Raw genomic sequence first — 23560 nt, 5'->3', positions numbered from 1 at the left:
GCTTTGCGTGACTAAAGGATGTAAAAAACCGGTGTGCGTTACCGGGACGAAGCGTCATGCAGTGCACGACAATTTTTTTGCGCACTTGCGCCCCAGAGCGGGATAAATATACGAAGATCACGAATAACGGAAGTCGGCCGATGAACGAGAGTCACGCCAAGTACGAAGAACGCGGTGTCACGTCCGTAGACACCTCGCCACGATAGACATCACCCGTCGTTCAATAGCAACGCAGACTGGAAAGTTAAGTGAGTACTTTATTACGGAGTTTAAAATTTCCCGGCAACTTTTATGATTTTACGCTTTTCTTTTTTTGTCCTTCAATCGGGAATCCAGAAAGAGTGGCAACTTTACATCTTACAGTACTTGAAAGTCATAAATTCCTTTGAGCCCAGGAATGAACGGGTATTTTGGGTATTACCAGGGGAAACGGGTTCATAACTAAGCACACGTTTTGCCGTCTTTATACAGTAATTACCAACAGTCAGTTCAGTTTAACACTCAATGAACTCACGAGATCGCAAATATTTTCAGAGAGTGTCGACAAAACTCTTGGCGGGAGAAGTATGAAAAAAAAAAAGACGCAGAGGATGCTTAAGCTTATTCTCGTGAGATTAGCATGTGAAAGCGTGCGAATGTTTTAATTGAACGGCGAGAACCCTATTCCGGCGTTGTAACCGCGTTTTTCACTCCTCACGGTTCTTCAGCGGTGTTTCTCGCCATTAGACTCACCACCGCAGCTTTACAACCACTGCCCCAGGAGATTACTAGTGAATGCTTGGCATCATTTAGATATCTCCTACGAATTTTCTGTGCCATCTGTTTTCGTTTGATGACGTAATTTGATGACGTAATAGTTTGAGGACGATTTTCGCGAACAGCCCCTATGTGCGCAGTTTGTGGATACCTTTGGCGGACTCCAACCTAATGCGCGCGTCAGCCAAAGCGCAAGTAAGTGCTTTCGCGTTAAAAAATTGCCGTACCGTCTAACAAAATACAGCTGGAATTGCAGTTAAATATTACAAGAACTTCCCGCCGAATGAGGCCCGAGATAACGGCCACGTCATTACTACTTCCCCTCGCGTAATAATGCACCATGTTCAAGGAAGGGCTCCGCATTTCTCCGGTGCTTTAATAATAAATACCTACAGACGATGCAGCCTAATTGGCCCGGTCGGGGATGTCGTGTTGGTTTTGGTTTTTGATAGACGAACTTAGCATTTTCGCCCCTTAGCGATGTCCAGTGCGCCTGCGCTGCACCGTTAAATTCCCGCAGGCAGTATTTTCGGAAAATAGTTGAACTCCTAAGCGGGGATTTTACATGCAGCGATTATAAGCCCCGTAGTGGAGGAGGAGAAAAAAAACCCGCCTGCATCTTCCCACGGGGGGAACTCGAGTAAATGCGTCGCAGAGTGGTGGGGGTATCGCGTGAATGTTGCGTAATTGGGTATGGTTTGGGAATGCTTAATTGTTATTTCGTCTTTATTATTCGTATTTATTGAATGAAGGAGAAGCGAAGGCAAGGAGTGTAAAGTTATAGTCCGTCTTTATTGCTTGGTGCCGTCAAGCAAAGCGTCAAGTCAAGCGAAAGCCAAGCAAAGACGCCCTTGACTGAATTCCGAACGCGCGCTCCGCCGCTTATATACACACCGCCCGCGTTCGAGAGAGAGGAGTACGGGGGAGAGACGCGCATGCTCACACTTCCGTACACAAGCGCGCGAACTTTCCACGCACCCACCACGCCGTTATCACGTGTACACGCCCTGCCGCCGTTACTGTTGAGCGCGACGCAGCGCACGGGTAGCTACGACGCATGCGCACACAGACGCGCTCCCCCCGCACCGCCGCAGCTGTTGTTGAGAGCGACGGAGCGCACGGGGTACACGCGCTCCTCCCGCACCGCCGCACCTGTTGTTGAGAGCGAGGAGGGTACGGGGGAGAGACGCGCACCTGCGCCTCGACGCGACACGCATGCGCAGTGAGCGTGTGGATGGCGCCGACAACATCGACGAGTGACATCGCGAGCCTAAGAAATGCTCCGCATTTAAAACGAGTGTAGGTGCAGGGCGCAGTTTGCTACCCTGCACTTGGGGATTGGTTTTCAGGAGGTAAAAGAGAGGGCCGGCGAAACGGAAGAGATGGGTGTAGAAACGAACGTACACTTGGTTCACCCCAGATTCACTGCTGCGGCGCTAGAGACGTTCCAAGTAAGCGTGCAGCATTAAGGCAACAAAAAAGAAATTGCCTCCATCTCGCCCTGCGAAAGTGGAGGGCCAGCGAAGCTGTTGCAAGCCTCTACACATGGGAATAGGGGAGGGTATGAAATGTGCCTTGTTGTCTGGGCTGGCTTGTCGCTTGCGCTCGGCTTTATCTTTATCTTTACCTTAGGGCTGCTTCTGTCCACCGCAGGGCGAAGGCCACTCCCAAACGCCTGCAGCCCCGCCTATCGAGTGCCTGAAGGCCGATAGCGTGATTGTATAATAATTTGGAGGTTTTTATCAAATGTACTCAACCATGGTTGCGAAATCCTTGTCTGGTGAGGAAATGCTGTTTGTGTCCCAGGGAGCCTCACCTAGCAGGGTTTAACCTACCTAGTACAGCCTCCCGTTGTATCCGGCGGCGTTATATACCGGACCAGGCAGCATTTCTAACCTGGTACAACGCTCTAGAGGCGTAGCAAGGAAGGTGCATAAAGCGCGCAAGGAGAGCGGCAACGTTCCCCCCGCGCTTTCCTCTGCCCCGAAGCGCTTTCGACTATACATCTGCGTGAACGTGCTGTATGTATCTTCTAGGTGGATACAGCGCTCAAGGAGAGCAGCAAGGCTGCCCCAACGCTTACTCCGCAGGGGCAGCCTGCTTACCCTTCTTACTCTACGTCACAGAGAGGGCAGATTTTGAGAAATTAGGTACTCGCTGATTAGGCTTACGATGCTTCTAAGAGTGTCAAGTAGAACTGTCTGTCAGTTTCATTCACTTCTCAGCATGCCTGTTTCATTTAAATTGAACTTGTACGTTGTAATCATTCAGAGGTATTTGCTTCTAAGAAGTGCGTTAGCCGCTGGTGTGTCGTTATGCTCATTTGGGGCTACTGCTCAAATACTGGCTTGCTGAAATCTTTGCGTCACTGTGAGGGCAAAAGTGAGGCAGCTTTTGAGAAATCGGTACTTGTTGGTTAGGCTTTCGATGCTTCGAACAGTGTCAAGATGCGCTCGGCTTCTGTAGCGGCAAAAGCTGGGACCTGCCTAGCCTGACGCATGCGCTCGCCCACAAATGACCTCAACCCTCCTCTACGAGGCCCGCTGCAAGCCTAATCTTTGCCAGGAACACATCGGGGGTTCCCATTGTTCACAGGCGCATTATCACCCACGATTCGGTTTCGATAATTGTTTCGTGGTTTTTTTCTTTACACCAATACAGGGATCTGTGTGTATGCCTGTTTAGCCTGACCGCTGAGTCCTGCCTGCGTTTTTGCTTACAACGGTGGAAAATTTTCCGACCAACGAGAGGCTAACAGCTTGGCTGTAAAAGGCTTTTGTCGCCTTTTGTGAGCGTGAGGTAAGGAAGCCGATATCCAAAGGTTGTCTCAATCGTGAGCGGCAGTTCGTCTCAGGGTTTCGAATAAGTCTAGAGACGCCGGCGTTCTTTAGCGTGCACTTAAAGCTTATACACTGGGGCGTTTTATTTTTACCGCACAAAAATAGAAGCCCCGCGACGAGTGGGCAAGTGCACGGGCTCGTCTTCATCAGCACAGCGCCTTATCTCCTGAGCCATCGCGATGAGGGACAGGTAATGGGATGAGGTTGTCAACGATGAAGTCAGAAAATGGTGGTTCACGCGATACGGATGCGCAGAGACGATTACCGTTTTTGTTGTGTTTGCTGCGTGTCACTGGTTCAGTCTCGGTCCCGCCGGCTCCACTCTCGACGCCAGCGAGGTAAAACAAATGACATTGAAGGTTGGCGCATTATTACACAAATTCTGGGTAATCTCGTGCACCGTAATCTCGTGCGCCTGGAGTAATCTCGTCCACCGTAACCGTCGGAGGCGACTCGCTGATGGTTTCAGCGCTGATGCTAATATAGTTCTCGAAGCTGAATTATATAAAGCATAGATTTTCGTGCTAGTAGTATGTACTAGAGGGAAATATGTCGCTGTAATCGCTTGCCGTCGTGGGTGCAGCCATAGCAACTAACGGCGTTCCTCTCCAACTTGGCTTGGCTTGCCGCATAGCTTCTTTTTGCTCTTGAAGCCAAAATTAAAAAAAAACAAGGTTAACAATTTTTTTGTTCGTCTTGCATAAAGTTTCTCATTAATCCCTGACAAATGAATCTTTTGGTGCACGCCTTGTCTACTAACAAACCAACCTTGAATGATCTTATAAGAAAAATACTGTGTTTTCTTTTGTTTTTTCGCAGCCACAGAAAACTGCTAAGATTTTCCATGGTCCGCCACAAGTAGCGGACAGACTCTTCTCCAAGCTTCGTGAGGGCCAGCCCGCTGATGAGCGGCTTGCGTAAACACTAGTCTTACATTTCCTTGTATCAAAACTCTATGACATACGGTGCTTAAATATAGTGTTGAAAGCCGCAATTGCAACTTGGTGTCACGGGAGCCCTCTACGATGGGGAATGAATAAGATAACGTTAAGGTAAGGAGAGTCTAATGATCAATTAACTGGCCAGGAAGTCGACACCCCGAAACATGGAGGTTGCGCGAAAATGTAAGCCCGTGGTCACGATCATTGCGGGGTGTAGCCAAAAACATTTGCTTCTAATTTTGTTACGTCTACGCTCACCCCTACGCGGGACTGCAAAGCGCAAGTTTTTCCGTTTTTTTAAGAAAAATCATTCCTTCTTTGGTCACCTAACCGCAGATATTTGGTATGCCTGTCTGTCTATCTGTTCCTCGATTAAGCCGCCCTGACAAAAGTCAAAAACATGTGTAAACGCGAAGCAAATATAGGATCTGATAGCGTCCATACTTGCGAACCTTTTTAGCAAAAAGTATATATTAAGAATATTTAAAGCAAAATTTCAACGCAAAACTGACAATAGCAGTGTTGCTTTAATAAAAATAGGCATGAGATTTATTATAGCGATAACAAATATAAAACACCTTGAATAGAATATTTAAGCCAGAAATACAAAATGGCTCGCGCTCTACCCTCTAGCTAGAGGCGGACGCCCCATCCCCACAGTAACAAAAGGCCGACAACAGATGGCGCGCCGGCAGTGCGATAAATAATAAAAAAATGAAGTGAAAGAAACAGAAACAACGACCTGGAAAAAGAGGATGAATGCGAAGAAGTCCTTAGATATCTACAGGATCGGGAAGCAGGATATCACAAGGGAAAAATTGTTCGATAATACCAAAGGGAGTGCATTGCTTTTTGAAGCCCGAGCGGGTTGCTTGCGGACAAAAACGCTTATCCGCGAGCCGGTACAGGAAGAACTATGCGCAGGCTGTGGAAATGAGCCAAAAACCATGCGACATATTGTAACGTAGTGCAAAAGTATCCGTCCAGCCCTCAGTGATGGAGCCATCCAGCTTCCGGAAGCCCTGGGCTTTAAGGTTTGCGGAAAAGTGAACTGGACAGCAGTAGGGGTTAGTAAAAGAAGGTTAGAATGTTGGTGGGAAAAGAGCAGAGAACAATCTGGGAAGACATGCGAACAAAGAAGTGAGACTAGCACAAAAATTTCGTAAAAGTATTTGCTTTTTATTTTTTACATTATTTTTTTATTCATTTTGTTTGTATTTTTTTGGCGAGGTGACTGTACAGTAGCGTTGCGACTAAGGCCGCTGTGCAACGCCACCCCGTTACAAAGGAGAAGCCACTAAGCATCATCAAGCATCATCACCACTCAAAAAGGGAATTGTGCGAGGCTTCATTGCGTTTGTACTGGAAAAAGTGAAACGGGAGGTGACAAGCGGGAGAGGAGGGCGGAGGAGGGAGCAGAGGCAGCCACGTTGTTGGGTAGCAGAATTATTTCGCATTCCGACGACATTTCCAACAAAGTGAACAGATACGCCGCCTCTTTTTTTTATCGCTCTCATACTGAGTTCCAGTTTCGTTAACCGTTCAAGCAGCGACGTGCAATAAATTCTTCGCCATCCGAGGTAGCTCATAACGCGGTTTCCCTTTTACGCGATCGCTCCTTCAAAGTATTTCCCCATCCAACTTTCTCTCTGAAAAATAAAAAAAAGCAAGAAGAAGAAAACATCTGTAAATTTCACATGCAACTCCACATTGCTTAAACGTGAGCGCTTAGGAGCGGATGAGGGAAAAAAATTATGTTTGACGGCGTTCGCGGTTTTTACTCCCGGTCCGTGGTTTTGCGGAGTTCTTGTTCACGAGCCAGCGGCGAGATTATCATCAGCTCGCAGCCGCACGCCTCGGAGAACGTGCTTGGGCCGCTAATGGCCTCAAACGCAGGAAGTACAGCTTTAGACACCGACCACAGCGCCTGAGAACGTGCCGTGTTCAGTCGATGTTCACTAAGGGATAAGTAATTTCGACGCCGTATATATCGCCGCGGAAAGTGTTCGGTACACTGTAGAAAAAAATGAAAAATGAAGAAACGCAGCACGCAAGAACGGCACGTGCTTAACCGCCATTTCCTGCTGCCCACGTCGCCGCCACCAATGAGCGGCTTTCCCGCATATACCTGGACTCTTTAGATCCTTTGAAGACACGCGAGGTTAGTTATTGTGCGATAAACAGGTCAGGCGTTAGGAACATCACGCCACGGCATGCTATGCGCTCCTAGCAGGAAAGACGCTGTAACGGGACATTTTGCCACGGTTGGCCGCGGTTAAACCAAGTTTGGTGAGAGATAGTTGAGTTTTCATGCCGAGCGCGTGCAGTCAACGCGCACAGAATTTCACCGCAAGAAGCAAGACGCTGATTCGCGCAGTCGTTGTAATAAGGGTGCATGCGCAGTTAGCTTTGATTCTGCCAGTGCCTCCTTGTTTCATTTTCTGATGACACGCGTCCTCACTACCCCATAACCCCCTCTGCGCACCCCCACCAGAAATTAAGCGCGTTCACTGCGCAACTGCACAAGGCACTAGCTTGTCCTTGATTGAACTGGAAGGTCAGATTGACGTGATAAGGAATGAGCCGTTGTGCCTCTAGTAATGGAGCTTTCACTATAAAAGGCCAATCAAAGTTTATTTTCGCTGGGCATCTGCTAACGGTGAGATCTTTGTCGCAGAAACCGACGGAGAAGAGGAGCCACACAGCCGGTCGCCCGATCCCTGTGCTGAACACGAGCCCCTGCCATGAGAGCGAGGAACGAGCTATGCCCGTGACCCTGTGCCCGTGCGAGCTGCCTCTTTGTTATTAACACACTCCCCCAGCCGCCAAGGTGCGAAGGTCGAGCAGGAGGAAGATACTAGGGGGTAGACAACCACAGCAGTCGCCCTCAAGTCCTATAGACAAACGGGTAGTCGAGGGCAGTAGCACAAAGTTCAGGGGTAGCACGGCGACGAAGACGCAGGAGCCAAAGGGAAAAAAAGTATTTGTACAGCTGGTACTAGCGTAAACATCTCGCCCCGCACCCTGAGTTCGCCCAAGCAGTGGACGATGTTCAAGTGCATGAATCAGGACACAAGCTTCATCAAAATGCAGGGTACCTCTAACGATTACACGTGTAAGGAATCTAAGATGATGGGGTTCGCGCGCCCGACGACGCCATGACGTAGTTGAATTCAGTTCTTGAGCTCCAAATTGTGGAAGATCGAGGCAGCACAAACGTCAGGGTTCCCATACCACGAAGTAATCCGCCGTCCACTCACCCATCAGTCGCAGACCGCTGTAGTCCGGCCAGCCATGTTCGATATGTTGCTTACTGCACCAGGCACCACAAGAACAATCCACTTGCCATCATGTTGTTCAACTGAGGCGTCAAGCTTCCTTCACGGTTGCGGAATCCTCTTAACCATCATCATTAAAGATGTTGGTGTGGATGATGATGGCGTAGTTGCGGAGGTAAGTAGGGCGTGCATCCTGGTCGCGGCTGGCACGATGATAGTGCTCGGTACGTCGATCACCGCCTTGGTCGCTTCCTGGACTGCCGTAGCCGCCGGGATCATACGGAAATACTACCTGCTTGATGAATGGTCTTCGGTTAAGTACCCCTTCCCTGCATTTGCGTAGCCTGCGCAAGTTACCATGGGCGGTAGCTGGCTACCTGTGGTCACCTGACGTGAGCTGCATCGCGGATCAGGGTGGTGAGCTGCGCCACAGTGCCCCCGGGGCAACGATCGCAGGCGCAGATCGGGGAGTTTCCAGGACCGTTTCGGGGGGCCGTCAAGCGCGGTCATTGAAGCTGCCGGGTTTCCTTTCACAAGCCCTCCGCAACCAGGTTCATTTGACTGTTCGCGTCATGCAAAGCGGGACGCCGGTGTACGTAAACACCAGCGGAGGTGCCAGTGGAAATGCCAGCGCCGGGGTAAACACAGCCACTGTCTTTCAAGTGGCAAAGGCTCCATCTCGCGACGGTCACTCACGCGGTGTTTTAGCAGGAAACGTCCACGAGTGGCAGCTCTCTCCGAACCGTCGAAGCAAATTAAGTTGGGTTGGTCTTGGACGGCCGCATCATTGCACGTCGTAGTCACCAGGTCCTTGGAGAGTCCGATGCCCTGGCCGTCTGTGAAGACGACGCGGCCGTCGCTAGGTGGGCTGCTGGGTGCACCAAGCATTCTCTCGAATGAACCTATCGCGAGCATCGCCAGTTCTTCCGGGGGATCGGAATCCTCGCCAGCAGTGCAACCGTGTAGATCGCAGAAGCGCGGCTCATACACAGCGTGCACGTTCGCCACCTTGTCGGCCTCCACGGTTATCTTGCTGTCACCGGGGGGCGCCGTGGTTATTGCCGTGCCGGGTGACGGCGGAATCAGGGCTCTGCGGTACTCTGGTACTCTGGTTCCGGTACTCTGCGCAGCAACTGGGGAAGGAACCGTGGAGGGTTTGGCGAAGCAGACCTGCGTGTGGATCATGATGACCGTCTCGTCGTACTAATAGCTCTTCAAGAGGTCGGCTTCTAACTCGTCAAAATCAGTGCTCTTCTGGACGTGCTCGTCAAGGGTCTCCATTTCCTCGCACGTGCTGTTGACGGCGCGCAGGTGCGAGCGGATCTGCACGGTCGGGGAGTCAATATCCTGTAGTAGCGGTTCAATTGCCGCTACGCTTCTTGTGACGGCTTGTCTTACGAAGTGTTGGCGGCGGCGTAGCTCCTGCATGTTATACGGTGGCGAAGGCGGGCGACCTGGTGGCTTCGGCACGAGCACGAGCGGCGAGCAGCGTTCGAGGACGAGGCGTCCGAAGTCAGCTGGATCTAAAGGAATCCCGAGCTTAGCGTACTAGGCGTCTGCGCCGCGTCAAGTCGAGTCTGCTCGTGGTTCGATCTCCCGGGTTTCACGGCCCCAGAATGTCGCAGAAAGCGACGGAGAAAAGGAGCCACACAGCCGGTCGCCCGATCCCTGGGCTGAAGACGAGCCGCTGCCACGAGCGCGAGGACCGAGCTTTGCCCGCGCCCCTGTGCCCGTGCGAGCCGAGTCTTTATTATAAACAATCTTTATATCTCCGCGTAATCATTCCGAAGACATGAAAGGCGGCTGCGCACTACGTTTACCTTTATTCTGGTTCAGGTGACATTTGCGGTAATCTCTGAAGTAATTGTGCTTTTTGCGAAGCTAGAGAGTGGGGAAACGGGGGGGGGGGGGGGGGACGGAAATTCGGCACTACTGGAAAAGAAGTGAGTGATCTATAATTAATGAGCACCTTCTCCGGAGCTTTCACGCCTGAAGAAAGGCGGCGCACAAACGCGACCTCCAATCAGCGCTTAAGGCTGCATCCAGATCAGTTCAACTTACACGCACGTGCCGTTGCATGGAGCTCAGGATTAATTGAGACCAGGCCAAAGCTTGGCATATATTAGGACCTCGTTGGAGTGCACTCTACTCTCTTGCACACTGCAGTTCCAGTATTCCGCATCCGAACGGAGTAGAGTCTTCCTTTTTTAGGAATTGCACACGTGTTACTTCACACGCCGCTTTAAACGTGTTCGAGTCGGAACTCCTGCAGCGGTGAGAAATAAAATCCAAGGCCATCTCCACTAACGTGAAACCTGGGGAGGGGCGGGGCATGCAGTGTATAAGTGTATTCTTGGCGCCTCGACGTTTTTGCCAATGACAGAGATGAAGCCGTGGAAAGTCTCTTGTCCTTAAAGCACGAAGCTCTCTATTACGAGGCTTAAACGAGTGTCTCTGTGTACTTTTAGTACACGTTACGTCCTAGCGCGAGGCGTAATCGAATTTCCCGGTGTTTTAGTACCGTGACTACATGAGACGAATGAGGATCACGACGCCGACGACGACAACAGGAGAAGCCAGCAGCCGCACCCCTTAGGGGCCTGGCCCCTAAAAGTTTACCCGTACTATCGGCTTGAGGTATACCGCCGAAGACAATCACTGTAACCGCTGCCCTTTCCGTGGCAGTGGAGGAGGGTGTTGAATGTATTTGTTGATTCACTTCACAAACGCTTTCTTCTCCTCGTCTCTTAGCTGTAGGGAGCGGCACAATCACATGCGGAGCCCGAGACCAAACATGCCTGCCTCTGTCTGCAACTCCAATAGCTAGCCAGAGCAGAAATTGACTGCTGTCCAAACAACGACGACCGTCGAGGCACGAGCGGCGAAACGCGTTTTCCACTCCGAAACGGGGGACCTCGATCTCTCGTGCAGAATGCCATTGTTTTCAAATTCTGCGCTTTCAGCATGCATTGAACCTCTTCTCCCCCTTCGTCCAACTCGTTTCTACGTTCGCTATGTACAGCACGTGCCTATAGAGCTCTGCAAACAGACGCACCCGCTGTCTCCGACGGACGCGTCGGCATTGTCTACTGCGGCGCTCGTATGCGACGGGTGGGCAGACTTAATTAAGTGGCCACCACCCCTTTTTGTAAGGAGGGAGAAAAAATAAGCCGGCAGAAAAGGGACGGACAAAGGATTCCGGCAAATTCTCGCCTCCCCTGTCTTTCGCTCGGCGATGTGTGGAGGCGGCCGTCGAAGCGATAAACTGAAAGCGCCGCAGCCGACAAAGTTTTGGGCAGAGTGGCGAATTATAATGAGCGCGCGCACGGCGGTCTTGAGGAAGGCACAGTAACTCTGCGGAGAAGGCAAAAAAGGGGAAAGAAAGTGATGGGTATGAAAAACTCCTCGCCTGCATGACAATGTGTGATAAGGAAGCACTACCATGCGTAGTTATAAAAAAGGGGGGACTCATTATGGAGAAGTGAGCATGCCTCTTTCTTTTTCTTTTTTTCTTTTTTTCTTCTTTCCAAAACAAAAAATGCGGCACGTCGACTAAACACCTGGTCTTTGTACCGACATATGTGGGATGTCCGGCTGAATACCGAGAGTCTATGCCTTCTGCAGAACGCGACTACAACGCCTATTACGTGTTGTTCTGGAGTTTATCTGCGTTGTAAATATGGGCTTACCGATGAAAAAAAAATGAAATTGCTTCTTACAATGAGTCATGAAGAAAAGCTAGTCCACTTAAGTAGTGTGGAGACTAAATTTAAAATTGAAGGTAGTGGCGGAAAATGTTTTAAACCACAACATCAAGCACAGCGAAAGGGAATACTCCCAAAAGAATAAAAGAACGTCTCGCAAAAAAAAAAAAGAACAAGATAAATCGAAATTAAATCTTTTTGTGGTTGATGTGTGCGCTGTCATGCGTGCTTGCCCAAAACGTTTGGTCCGAATAAAATGCTGAATAGCAAAAAAAAAAGATGCAGAGCTGTGTTCGTTAATTGGAAAAAAAAATTAATGGTAGCTGTCTTTCACATGCGGCAATATGACTTTGCTCGTATAAGCGCAAGCGGCAGAATCCAGCCTATCCGACGAATTTATATGGCCCAGAGGAAAGGTCAGCCTTAAGTGTCCTTAACGTGAGATTGATTGATTGATTGATTGATTGATTGATTGATTGATTGATTGATTGATTGATTGATTGATTGATTGATTGATTGATTGATTGATTGATTGATTGTAAGGTTTAACGCGCCGACGCAACGCAGGCGGTGAGGCGCGCCGTAGCGGAGGGCTCCGGAATAATGTTGACCACCTGGGGATCTCTAACGTGCGCCGAAATGTCGAATACACGGGCGTTTTTGTTCTTCGCCTCCATCAGAAAAGCGGCCGCCGCCACCGGGAGTCGAACCCGCGTCCTCGTGCTCAGCAGCACAACACCTTAGGCACTGAGCAACCGCGGAGGGTCTTTAACAAGTCCTGAATCACATCCGGTAGTCGCTATAAACTAGAAATTCTTGCTCACGTCCCAGCTCGAGTACCCCACTTCCGTGAAACTTTATGTAAATGCAATCAGTATTAGTAGAGTTATCGCTTATCAGGAGCTACCCTGCCCTATTGAAGGCGCAATCAATTATGAGATGTCGAATCGTTTCTGGTTCTTCCCATCAACTTCTGCTGATGGATAGACGTCTTTATCCGAAAGCAGCCCACTCGTGCTTCAAAAATCAGTGCAGTCCTTTCAACACGATTAAATGACTCTTCCTTGGTGATATTCCGCTTCCCATTTTTGCAGATATCTCACTACTTTATTTCTTTTATATTTTTTCCTAATTGGTCGTCTACGCTCCTTTCACTTCCTTTGTGGTTGTTCTGATCATTCATTCTGCTTTTACGACTTTCGTATTCTTTGTTCAAGCACTTTTGGCTTGCTTTCTTGACTGCGCGTCCTCATTTTTAGTATACAGATGCCGCAACACTCTTGCCCGCTTCTGGTCATCCACATCTCTCAGCCGTTCTTCAAAGCATATTCTCCTCGCATAGTGAAACATACTTCAAAACAGCACAGTAAGAACTGAACTTAAGACAGAGGACACACAAAGCCACCGCTCATACTGTGTGTCCTCTGCCTTCAATTCGGTCTTTAATGCGCTGTTTGCAAATATATTTTCCTGTTTGAGTAACCGCCTAGCCCACCTTATTGCGTTGATATTTTTCTCTTCGCTTCTCTCCCCAAAAGAGGCCCATCCAATGCCTCTCTGCATTGCCTCACCTGTTGTTTTACTCCTTGCTCTTAATTTAAATCGATCTACCACCCTCTGTTCCATTAATAGCCCGAATTGAATCATTGCATGATTATTCATTTCCTGTTTAATGCAAACCCGCCCATCTGTTTTAAACAGACCCTGCAACACTTTTTTTAACCTTTTTTTAACCTTAAATTCCTGCAGAATGTAGTCACCCAACACACCCAGCACTTATATTAAGGGTCGCAAAGTACCTCAAACAAAAATTACTGCTCTATGCCCGTCAGATAACTTGTAAACCCGCTCAAAAGATTTCTCTCTTTTTTCCGGTCTTGGCGTTCTTCGACGGCTCGAATTACGTCACTGAGGCCATGTAGCGGCTGTTGGCCGGTTTTCTTTCAGATGCAGCAATGAACGCTTTTCGATAGCCACTTTAAAAATAAAGCCACAAAAACAAAGCAGAAACGGAAGGCGTATCTGCTTCGATGAGCAAATTACACAGTGCCGCTCCGTGCTGGCGCTAACTGTAGCTTTCGCAGTGGTTTCTTAAAGAGTGAAAGCGCTTATCGAAAGTATTGCAGGGTCCCTTTAAAGCTCCTCTACGTGTCTCGACCTCCTCAACATTGAGAGGCAGAACTCCGCAGCCTTGAGCACCTCGCGTAACCCTAGCGGTCAGCCGCACCATAACGAGAAATCAAAAGCGCAGCCCTTGGGGCGGCACCGCTCTCATCCAAAAGCAGCCCGACGCGCCCACCGGACCCCTTTCTAAAGTAACCCGGCTGGCGCATCAATGAAAAGCAGTAGCAGAATCCGCACCGCATCAACATCAGCGAAGGCGGGGATCCCGGATGCGCAATCCACGGGGCGCTAATTGAGTTTTATGGAACATCGCGCCGCGTTCCCGAGGACTCACTCAGAAGCGTGCGCTGCTGAGCGTAACGTGGGTACCGCGTTTACAGCGAGGCCCAATCGCCAAACCACGTTGTATTTGTCCTTTGCCTCAGCCGGCGCACTAATTGCCTCCGAGAGAGCCCAGCTGATTACCCCGCCAACTAGCCCCATCCCCGTTTCCTTCTTGTCTGCGTGCTTATCATCGTGTCCCCACGACGGGCTTCTCCTCCCCCCGCATCTTCCTCAATTGCCACAGGCTCGCTCGCTAACTCCTCAGGTAAGCCGCGCCGCAGAGAAGCTGGTTGCGAAGCCACCGGCGGCTTTGCTTTGCATACGTGCGCGATTTCCGCGCTACGCCCGCCCGGTCCGCGCATTCGCGCAGGCTGCCTATTAGCCCAGCGCCTCGTATCCCTCGCTTCCTTTCTTCTTCCCTTTCGTCTTCCTTCCAAGCTTCTCTGCGATCCCTATTAGGGAAAAGTAAGTTAATTAGGCGTATCTGATTTGCAAGCCCGCTCCCACTGCCCTCTTTACCTAATGCCGTCAGAAACAGGCTCGCGGCGGCAGCGTCTGCCAACCTAATCTCGGCCTCCTCCTGGGCTGTTTCCGTCGCTCCACGAAGCCGGTAGAAAAGGCAGTTGGGCAAGGAAGAAGTGCCGCGCACGACGGCTGCTACAATGGCCGTGCGCTTAGTGACGTTTCAAGTGCGGGGTGTTTGTCGGGAAGAGCTCCTTCCCGTATCCGTATCTGCACGCGGTCACGCCGAAACGGGTGCACGTGCCCACGTCTTTGCCACCCTGCTTTCGCTGCTGTGCCCCTGCCGCCGCGCAAATAGACTCACAGGGAGATGGGGGATCTGCAGCAGCGGTCAACACGATTTGCAAGAGTGCAACGTACTACGGTACGATACTGCGCCCAATAAATCATGTTGAACTTCCCAAGCAGCAAGGGTAGTACGCTACGGTAGTTATTTCAGCATAAATGCGCATGCACCAGTCCTGTACGCTATACCGAACTGCGTTTGTGCAATACCACCGATTAAACGTGGGAGACGGTAGCGGCCGTAGGCCACCGCAGCTCGTTAAGCATGACTGGTCACGCAGACTCAGCCCCTCTATGACGCTACTTACGCGCAGTTGTGGCAAGGAAACCCCGGTTCGCGACGGTGCTGATAAGCAGCACAGGCGAGATGACTTTATTTACGCGCGGCTACCTATACACAACTGCTCAGGTTCTCAACCATGAGTGTGCCGGGGACCCCTTATAGGTTTGCAAAAACCGATGGAGGACAACACTATGATCCGTGTTGATCCTTCCCATAAAGTCAAGCAATTTTCCCATGCAGCTGAAGTGCCCCACACGTATTTGATGTCTGCCTTTTGAGGCTCAATTTGATGCTGATGCATGTCATATAGCCGGTATTCAATGGCGTGGAAAGCATGCAGGCAACCAAGTGTGCGCCGCCATATCTGTGGCCAAGCGTCTGTTGCTAGGCCACATTGTGCGCACGGCCCGCAGATCAGCCACCCCTCTTCTCCATGAAACCGTGCGAGTGCGCCGTCACTCGTTACGTCGGGCTCCGCGGGATGGCGGTACTTGTCCATGCTGAGCACGACTGTGAAACACATTTTCACGTTACAAACTCTACCTTACCGAACGCAAAGTATTGCCTCGAGTTCAATGTGAGTGCGATTGATAACATCTCTGTTGACCCCACCGTTTAGAATCGGATTGGAACAGAGCAGATAACGCACGCCGGTGTTTTTTTTTTTTTTTTCGGCGTGCGGCCGCAGTGGCCCAAGCCGCGCCGCGTCAATGGCGCATCGGGCATGTCTGTGGCCGTTTCCAGCGTTGCCAAGCGAAGAAATTGACCGCTAAACTTTCCAACGAATACCGCCTATTGTCAAACTATTTGCTCGGGCATCAAAAAGTTCTCCAAACCCTTATGTGTTGTTTTTTGCGTGTCTGAATTTTTTGCACTGCTCGCGTGTTGTGCAAAAAGCCGACGTTAAAAGATGTATACAATCCAAATACATAATACAAACCTTTCCAAATCTAAGCATAATCCAAAGCTTATAACCCAGATGTTTTATGACTAGTTATGTGATGAAGGTACAACCTATTGTTTATTCCCGGATTATAGAAACTTGTCTGTAGCTTGAAACATTGTCATGAAGAGGCCAAGGCAAGGTCAATACACGTGTAATGTACCTACGTTTGTGGCACTTAATTGTAACAATCTACAGCTTCTTTCTTCGCTGTGGGATTTATCGGTACTGCTCATGAAGGTAATGAATCAATTGAGGAGGAAAGTATCAAAAAGCAACGGTGATCTAAAGTAGCGCCTGCGGAAAGGGGCGGGGTGTTGCTGACCGCGCCTGAACTACCAGTTAGCCTCCTATAAACGTCTACTTCCATTTTCAGAACTGGTGCAGGGAGAACTCAGGCCACTAACATGTAAAACCTGCTGCTTAAAGTGGGCTACAACCAGGAATCCCGCGGGGTTATGCCGGTAAGCTACTCTCGCAGCATTCTGACACGGTTCCACTGCTTTAGTCCCCATACTGGCCGCTCCCTTACTGTTGAGCACGGGGTTAGGGTTCCACGACGGCTGCAAAAAGCACTCGGTTTGAAAGCGTACGGTGCCTTTTAAGCTGGAACTACCTCCTTAAAGTTACTACCTCGTGGCGTGCATTGTGTTACCCTAACAAGACATTATTCGCCAGAGCCGTCCAAGAAAAAAAATGCATACCAACTAAACGTTTTCACTCTGCTTCACACATCACAACAAGGTTGTTCGGCTTGCATTAGAATTATGTCTGCTAAGAACTGTGTGTAAAAAATATACGGGTACCGTACAGCTCATCGTTGGTACAACCGTACAGCCACGGTACTCCCATAGAAAAAATGAGAGACGGACAAAAACCATTTTTATTAGCGTCAAAAATCGCTACCCAATGGTGTCGCCATCACCGTACAGGGATCCAAGGCTCTAGCCTACGAAAGAGCCTACGTAGGGCAGATATCTTTTTTTTTTTTTTGCTATTTGCGTATATTGAATTCCTAAAGAGTCGTGTCAGCGGGTTAGGAAGCCTGTCAATCAAGGTTATGGGCGACCAGGAAAAAGAATAATCAGGTGTTTCAACCAATCCGCATTTGGTGGTGGCAGCTGACGGTGGCAGCAAAAAAGAGCGTTGATAGACAACGACAATTTCTTAGGGTGTGACGCTGCTGCAAGCAGGAGCGTCCGGAGATCGTCGTCTGCTACCGCGCATGACCAAGCGGCAGTGCTCCCCCTGATCGAACGTTCTCACTCGCATTCACCTTAGTGAGATGACTTTTATTTCTACGCGTGAGCGTACTTCGCCTAACCTTGAACATTAGGGGTGATGAGGACGTGAAACTCCGCGAAAAAAGAAATCAGCACAACGGCAAGAAGGGTGTTAGCGGCGCCGCTGTCACGGTGGGTTAATGTAAAGTCGGTAAAACGTTTGACTATATCGCTGCGGTTAGGGGCGAAGCCCCTAAAGGGCTGGGGCTCTGGCGCCTCCTGTCGTCGTCATCGTCGTAGTTGTCGCAACCGTTGTCTCAGGTAGTCACGGTACTAAAACAGGGGGAACTCGTTTATGCCTCGCGCTAGAAGGTAACGCGCACTAAAAAAACAACTGGACACTCGTTTACGCCTCGCGTTGGAGCGCTTCATAACGCGTACTAAAAAACACCGGGACACTCGTTGACACTTCGCGCTAGAGAGCTTTGTTCTTCAAAGACAGGATATTTTTACAGCAACGCTGTATACGCCTACCTTCCAACGGTTTCATCTCGGTTTGAAAAACCGCCAAGACTCCAAGAATACACTCGTACACTGCATACTTCGCCCTTCAACAGGTTTCACGTTAGTGAAGATGGCCCGGGATTTTTTTTTTGTACTTGTGGCCTTCTGCGGTGTCGGCTTGAAATAATTTAAAAAATATTAGTACACCATTCTGAAGTCTACACCGACCACTTCAGTCCCCAACACCTGTTTGAAGAGTATCCTTCGGCACTTTCAAGGTGTAACCAGGAGTAGAAATCGCTGTTATAGATAAGCGTTTTACGGACTGTGCGTATTTGAGTTGTCTTCAAGTAAGCTAAAGAAGGAGATATAATTGCGCGAGAAATAAAGTAAAATAACAGAAAAGCAAAATAGAACAAGTAGATAAGCAATGGCTGCATAAATTTCAGGAACCAAGATCAGGTGAAGTACATCTTCACACACGGAACGACCCTTGATTTTTTTTTTTTTTTTTTACAAAGGCGTAATTTATGTCAGATGGCGAGCATCCCAATACCAATCAGTCGCTTCCCTATGCCCGGCATACCCGGTACTTTACGCCGATAAAAAATAACACAAAATAAGCAGCCCAAAGCACGACTCAAACGCGTGCCATTATTACCGTCAGTGTCTTCCCTCGCACGCGGCTCTGCGGAAGCCTGCAGCATAAACGAAGCAATCAAGTCAAAGCCTCGGCCGCCACGAGGAAATGCGACAGAGCGTTCGGGGAGCGCTCGGCCAAGCGTCAGGAGAAATCGGTCGTGGCCCGCTAAAGACGTTCATTAATACCTCCATTAACAGCGGCAACTCGTTGCCATAGCGCCATCTTCCGCCCGCGCGCACCGTCGCGACACTAATTGCGCTTTGATTAACACTTGACTCGCGTCCTTCAAAGGAGAAAGCGGCTTGCATCTTCCTTCTTACACAGCGCAACCCTCTGGAGTCCCCCCTGCAGGAAATACTTTTGTTATGGGCGTTCATTTCTCTGGGATTTTGATTCGCGCTTGTGCGCCGCATCGAGGCACTAGCGCACGGTTACGCCTGCACAGCTTATCGTGTTTATGCTTGATCTGGCACAGAGGGGAAAATTGATGCGCTGAAAACACCGGTGCAGCCAGCTGCATTTTAATTGCAAATATTCTCCGTCGTACAAGACTGTTTTCAATTACAAAAATTTCATTGCTTGGTAAATTTTTGTGGGGATCAACTTCACACACACACACACACACACACACATACACACACACACTAACATGCGTGTGTGTGTGTGTGTGGTTAATAAAAACAGGCAGAGAGAGAGAAAGAAAAATAAAAACAATAACGGCGAGAGACAGGAAAGGGGCAGAGGAAGCGCTTTGAGCTTCCTTTCAGACATCTCTTTCCGAAAGCCGGCGTTGTAACAAGGTGTCACTTTGTTATTGTGTTCGGAGAGCCCAGGAGATGACAGCGTTGTCCTTTGTACTCGCAGAAGAGGTTTCGCACCAATCTTGGCGAGACACTCCTCGGGCCCCGCATTCGCGCGTGCTCATGTTTTACAAGCAAAAAAAAATTATGTAGGAAGAGGTTGATTCTGGTGGTAAGAACTACATTAAAATCTATCAACAACCTCAACGTCGACTTGTGTTTTTCGGGTCTCATGCTGTAGATTGGACTAAGCTGTACGCGCAAAATGTACGCCAACATTACGACCGCGATTGTTCAGTTCGGAAGAAAAGTGGGAGCCCGCGCTTCCCTGCAGATTTCTTGGGCGCGGACTTCAACGTGGACTTCAATCGTTAGTTCTTAGTTTTACTCGTGGAAGGTGTTTTTCAATCGCATTCCTTTAACGTGAAAGTCTTGGCTCTACCATTCTGCGAAAGAGCGCCGTTGTTGCTGTTGCCGCTGTCGCCCCCGCCGCGGTGGCTCAGTGCTGAATGCGTTTTGCCGTTGAGCCCAAGTGGGTGGGTTCGATCCCGTCCGAAGCGGCTGCTTTTCATATGAAGGCGAAAAGAGAAAACGCCAGTGTGCTGATATTCTGGCGCGTGTTGAATCTCCCACGAATTGTCAGAATTGGTCCGGAACTCTCGACTGCGGCGCGCCTCATGGCCGAGGTGTAGATTCGGCGCTTTAAACCACATAATTTGAATCTCAATCTGTCGTTGTTGTCCGGTAAAGAAAAATTCCTCCTCAGTAAGAGTAAAAAAAATAAAAACGGGCCTGCGATACGATGGGATTTGAGCCCGGGTGTGTACAGTGGCAGCGCAGTGATCTACCAACTATGTTGCTTTTCTTTTCTTCTTTTCTTTATGCATACAAATTTTATAAAAACTCAGACAAGACAATTAACACAATATATAAACACTGGCAGACAGCAATGGGTAATTCCGACAGTGTAACAAAGATCCGCACCATTTCAAAACTCAGGCAAGCAAACGCACGCATCCTAAAGAGGCAGCCACTCCGATGGATCACTCTGTCTCACGATTTTTTATGTTGCTTTTTTTCTTTTTTTCCCGGTAGGTAATTAAAGATATACAATAATATATACAACAACTACTTACAGATAAACGTGCTTAAAGTACAAAGCAAACTGGGTAATCAAGAATTTAGCAAACAAAAGCAGTGACAATTCCCGCCAGTGAGTGAGAATTGTGATATCCTTCCCTTTGCCAGCGCAGAACAAAAGTTTCTGTCGTTGTGGTTGTTGTTTCTTTTTTCGCGGCACATACACACGTGGGCAATTGGCCAGGAATCAAAAGCTTGCAGGGGCTATGTGCCCCTAAAAGCTGATATTTCCCGCCTTCCTGTTTGTGTTGAGTTTCCTCGCCTCCGTCCATGTTCTGTACAGCCTTAGCAGCGCATGTATTCTAGCCAAAGTTCGATCTGTTCCAACCAGCCCAAGGAAGTGCATTACCGCTTCATACAGGTCACAATAAACGTGAATCGGAAATGTAGTAGTAGTAGTAAGAAACGTTTTACTGTACCGTAATACAGTGTGCCGCGTGGCACCGAAAAGAGATTTCACGTTGGTAGAGCACGCCCACGCCAGCCACGCAGTATGTCGCAGTGACTTTATCCTCTCGGGACCCTGATTCTAGGGAAGCTGGGCCGTCAGTCAGACTGCTTGCTGACGTCATTCGGCTCGAAAGACGAATAAGCGATAGCGATGAAGGACGAAACGTATACACGGTGCAGCAGAAAAGAAGGCGGATGAAGTATTTAGAGCCTAAAGACAAAGAAACGAAGGCGAAGAAAGCGGTGTAAATGCGATTTGGCTGCAATGAACTTGTATCTCTAGGGTTTCGCCTTCAAATGACGTAAGCAAATTTAAGTGCCCCATTAGATCTTTGATTTCATCATTAGCGTGGTGTGGTATAAACCGGCCCATAGGGGAATAACCGGAGAGAGGATTACTGAACTACTTGGCTACTTTTTTATCTTGTTTACTCTGCCTTCCGTTTTGCAGTGACGCACCAGCAGCATATATTAGCTTCCAAGCACGCTGGACGCAAAGCTGCAGGCTTAATTTAACTACGAGGAGTTCTCCGATTTCGCTCAGCTCTTGTGCTGACGAGCGTTTTGGTATTTTGCATGTGCCACATATCCCCCTTCAGCAACTTTTAATCAAACCATCCACCTCATGTCTGGCCAGCCTTCACAGTCACGGGGGACGTTTTTTTATTTCTGAATTTAGCACAGCATGAAAGCTACTCTATGGCTTAGCAAACGTTTCGCCACGTCCAGTCCCCCAGACTCATGGCTTAAAATTTGGGGTATTTATGTGTGGGGTATTCTGCAAGTTTTTAACCGCCTGATACGAAATAAACGGGAGATTACTCAATCTATGATAACAACGCCAACCATGTACCTAGGGATTTCGTTCACGGTCTTTCCGCAGAAAGTTGAAAACAAAAATGATAAAATGAAATCGGCGTTTTGTTACCCTAAATCCCACACAAGCTAATACAGCTTGAAAGTAAAGAAAAACAAATGTCTTTTACAATAATTTATCGTTTTTTTTATTCCATTGAAAGAGATCAGCTGTAACAGCTGTCATAACGAAATATGCTGATATAAAAATGGCGGAAAGCTTCCCCGAAAGATCGCACGAATGTTCACATTCCGCTCGGAATGCTTCGCGCAAAACATTAGGGAAACAGCTTTTATTTTCTCGTTTAACAACGCGCGGCAAATGGAACAGCGGGAAAATTAAAAGGAGGAAAAAAACGGACATAGATTATCGTCACAGTCCGTTTATTTCTTACATTTAGCGTCAGGCATCCACTCGGTTCCATTCTTTTCTTGCTCCTTCCATTTGCCGCATCCTTCTCCAGATTCCCCATCCTGGTAGTTTGTTTCCCCGTCGTGCCCTCGTCTCGTCCTCTTCCTTAGTCCTTTCGGTAAGTGCGCGCCCTTGGCCGTAACCGCGACGAAAAGTTTTACGGCGTCCCCGCCCCTCCCTTCTTACGCGCTTCCCATCGTGGCGCAAAAGGGCCGCTTCAAGCTGGCGATACTGGGAAAGCAATATAGGCGTGATGGGCCGCGAACTCAAAGGAGAGGCTGCTCGGAACGGAAGGAGGATGGAGACTCGGATGCTGGAAGAAGCGGCGGATGAAACGACGCCTCGACCGTCACGACGCCATCCGCGCTCGCAAGAGCCACCGGCCACCGATGGGCCGAATGGGGAGATGACGCTGATGATGATACCGTCGTAATCTAGACGAAAGCCTCCGTCGCTCGCGAACACTTTTTGCTGCTTCTGAACCACCTCGCGCTTGTTCTTTGATCGCGAGTGTCAGCGTCTCTGAAGCGACGCCACTCGCGTTGCGTACTTTCTTCTTAGTTGGGGCATGAGGAAGAGAGAGAAAAAAGTTGAGAAGTAATAAACGCAGAAGAAATGCACGGGACTCTTCTTCCTCGACCCGATGATTAAAGGAAAAATGAGAGGACACGATAGAAAGAATGTGAGGAGAAGAGAGAAAGCCGGAAATTGAGAGCAGTGGGAGAAGGCTAAAAACCTAGGAAACGAACGATCCTTTTACAAAGCTGTTTCACAACGATGCCTTTTTCGTCCATACTGGATTTTATGAACGAGGAGTATGGAAAAATGCACGTAAAAAGGAAAGCTTGACTAACTACGCAGAAAATCGCGAGAACGTAGGAAAATGAAGAAGTAAAAAGAGAAATGGACCGGAGAGGTTGTAATGAAGTCGTTTTGGTGTTCTTTTGAACGAAAGACAAGCGGCATTTTTCTTGCCTTGCATTGCGGTGGAACCGTAGTTACAAGGAAATGAATAAGGGAAAGAAGCACAACAACAATTGTTGATGGCGTAACACTCGGTGGCAATTTAGGAACTAAATAAATCTCGATATTGTCCCAGGTTATTTTCACATTTTCGAAATACGACACAGCTAAAAAATGCACGAAAAATATTTGCAACCCAGGCTGAGAAACTTGTGCTTTCGAGACCAAGAATGAAAAAGAGTAAATGCTTACATATTCTGTAACTCATAGCGTTTACCCTTTCGGTATTGCCTCGGATTATTTCTCAGAAAAATGCAAAGTCCTGCTATACTTTCACCTAAATTGTCTGTATTGCTCCGTCTTTCTCAGGCTCTTTCATAAAACTTTTATTCTGCAAAACTTCTATTCATGCCACGGTAGGAGGTTTCGAAAGATTGCGGTCTGCGTTGCCATCGCAGCTCACTCAATGCTGCTTTAGACTACGAAAAAAGCCTGTGCGTTTGTAATAATTGTTTATTAGAAACGTGTATGACGTGTTTTATCGACGTTTGTATGACGATTACCAAAGCT

General features: G+C 48.8%; 1 protein-coding gene across 7 annotated transcripts in view; it reads right to left on the bottom strand.

Annotated features, from left to right (window-relative positions):
• The window catches only part of LOC144174969 (cell adhesion molecule Dscam1-like), a 550580-nt gene that overhangs the window by 423526 nt on the left and 103494 nt on the right, over window positions 1-23560 (bottom strand). The gene's annotated exons all lie outside the window — the stretch shown is intronic.

Source organism: Haemaphysalis longicornis, unplaced genomic scaffold, assembly GCF_048455015.1.
Source record: "Haemaphysalis longicornis isolate Haplotype H1 unplaced genomic scaffold, Haemaphysalis longicornis Haplotype H1 scaffold_3, whole genome shotgun sequence".
NCBI lineage: Eukaryota > Metazoa > Arthropoda > Arachnida > Ixodida > Ixodidae > Haemaphysalis > Haemaphysalis longicornis.
The sequence above is the reverse complement of the archived record's forward strand: the minus strand, read 5'-3'. Positions and strand labels throughout refer to the sequence as shown.